This window comes from Anarrhichthys ocellatus, unplaced genomic scaffold (assembly GCF_004355925.1).
Source record: "Anarrhichthys ocellatus isolate YVR2014 unplaced genomic scaffold, GSC_Weel_1.0 scaffold9, whole genome shotgun sequence".
Taxonomy (NCBI): Eukaryota; Metazoa; Chordata; class Actinopteri; order Perciformes; family Anarhichadidae; genus Anarrhichthys; species Anarrhichthys ocellatus.
In genome coordinates, this window is record NW_022280039.1 from 8,289,746 (window position 1) to 8,292,341 (window position 2,596).

General features: G+C 42.9%; 1 protein-coding gene across 6 annotated transcripts in view; it reads right to left on the reverse strand.

Moving 5' to 3' along the window:
* Window positions 1-823, reverse strand: part of citb (citron rho-interacting serine/threonine kinase b) — a 37,336-nt gene extending 36,513 nt beyond the window's left edge. For all 6 annotated transcript variants that reach the window (XM_031848883.1, XM_031848881.1, XM_031848882.1 and 3 more), the window contains exon 1: window positions 449-823. The gene's annotated coding sequence lies outside the window, so the exon portion shown is untranslated. The remainder of the gene's footprint in view (window positions 1-448) is intronic.
* Window positions 824-2,596: the final 1,773 nt, after the last annotated feature.

Below are 2,596 nucleotides of genomic sequence, written 5' to 3' on the forward strand. Positions count from 1 at the left end.
GGGGGGGGGGCATGCAGTGGTCTCATCGTATAAATATACAAACAGTGCCAAGTTTGAACGCCACCCCAGGGAGTGATAGCCATCTGTATGAGTGTATGTGCTACAGTAAGCACAGCGATGAAGAGAGATGTGCAGACAGAGACAGCATTTCAGTGTCGTGACCGAGAATAAGGCTCATTCCTGATAGACCAGATACAGCTGCTGCATAAGCTCGCTGCTACCACTGCTATCTCATCACTCCATACATTCTCAGCTGTAGTGTCAGTCAATCAATCAGTCAGGTAATCAGGTTCAACATGCTGACATCAAAATAACAATGCACTGTAGCAGTTCAGAGCTGTAAAACAAAGATACTGGTTTCATTGTTTCCCCGACCAAGTCGTCACCCTCACCCCCTTCAGCATCTTTGACGGGAACAGTGCTAGAAGTAAAATAGTATAGCACTTACTCAGAGGCTGTTACAGCTGACAGCTTTTCCACAAAGCTCTTTAGACGTGGCACCTCCTCGTCCAGTAAGACTGTTCATGTGGGGGTCTCCCTCGGAAGCCACCAGCCAGAATGAGAGCTTCGCTGGTTCATCAAATTCGGGGATGTCATCCTCACTGGGGAGAGAGTGGAGCCGAGGGGAGAGAGAGATGCACTGTGGCAGGGCAGAGAGCTGTGAGGCAGTGAGAGGGGAGACTGGAGATTAGGCTACTGCTGCTTACAGAGAGAGAGATAGAGGGGAGGAGAGGGGAAGGGAGTGGAGGACTCCGAAAAAATAGCATTGTAGAGTAATGCAGCAGACCGGTGATCACATACTGTAGAGAGAGGAAGCTCCCACCCTCTCTCTCTCTATCTCTCTCTTCACTGTCACCCGCTCACCCTTACCACCCCCAAAACACTTTCTTCCTCTCCCTTACTGCAGCAGCCGTCACTAATCACACTAATGTATTCTGCTTGACACACTGCGCTAACATTCAGCTCCTAACAGTTGAAAATAACTGTATGTTCATGTCAGTTACTAACGACTCCTTAAATTGTGCAGCTCATTAGTGATTAAACACAATCACCCCTGCTAAACCTCGTCTAATGAGCAGAAAAATGCAGTCTAATAACTGGCAGGGCAAGGATGTACTACAGTAATATTCCACTTTAATCTGCAAGTAACCAAGAACAATTAAAGAGAGATGCAGATTCTTGCATGAATAAAGAAGACAGTATAAATCTAACATGTGGAATATTTCATAGCACCGTATTCCCCTGTGCTCAAGAAGTCAATTACTGCAATCTTTTAGCAAAAGGAGCACAATTTTGAAATTGTGCAGCCGATTATAATAAACATTTTCTCAATAAAGGCTAGAGTTATGAACATTTGATTCAGTCAAACTTTTCTCTTATATTTTCCATTCAATTTTGATTTATGGTTACAAACGTGTTCTTTTTGCTTTTAGATTAAGCTCAGCAAGACTTAACAGGAGCTTTCTAACGCCCTTCTGTAATTGATTACAATAAAATAACTAAACAGCGCTTTGCTTACAAACGACATGCACTGGACACTAGAATGAACACCACTGTAACAGAGAGTACTCGAACATAATGTACGCAGATAACAATGTCACAAAGCATATTGAAGTATTATCGTACCAGGGTAAACAGTAATACAGTCCATGTCGTGTCACAACCTAACAAGGTCCCCAGTGTCTGACACACTCCTTCAGGCTCACCTCAATTTTCTCATTTTCATGCTCATGTGAGCCAAGTGACACGTCACAGTGATACTGACTTGTAAACTGCACACATACTCACAGAGACAGATTACACACACAGTAACAGATGGCAGAACCTAACCTGGCAAGCAGGACTACATCAGCGCAGCAGAAGGGACAAAATGCTCAGAAGGTGAAAGCACAGCACTGTACAATCAATGAGAGTTACAGTGATCAGTGGCAGACGGAGAACAAGGGCACTACTCACTTATACTGCTTACTGGTTGTTAATTAGACTTTTATGACCGTACTGACGACAGCGAGTGAAGACCTTGGCTGAGTTGTATGAAAAAGAAATGTACCTGTGCTGGCCTGAAATCTGATCACACCTCCATGTCTACACAGCCTCCCTATTTTGATTGAATTTGTCTATTTGCTCCCTGAATCCAATGCATTCATGCCATATCTTGTTAGCTCAGTTAGATTCAGACAAACAGATCTGTTCCTGTGATCTGAAGAGAAAACGGTGTCTGGACAAGCACACATCCAGGAAGAGCCCTAACTTAAAGATGTCCCCACATAGGCCCAGGATTAGGACAAAGTGACACCTATGCAACATAACATCTGTCCAGGAAAGAAGGCCCGTGTTCAGAGAGAAGTTTTCTTATCGATCCTTAAATATCCTCGAGAAAAAAATGTGTAATGACTTATAAACAGTGCCTGCTTTTAGCGTATACCATTACATAATGCAGTGTGTTGCTGGTATGTGACTTCTTTCAGCCTGACAAACCTTCACATCTTTTTGTATCTATATGCCACATTAAGGATACTCAACAATGAAAAGTCACAAGTACAAGAGATAATGTTAAACTATTAAAAACACTTTATATAATGTAATATCTTAGTGA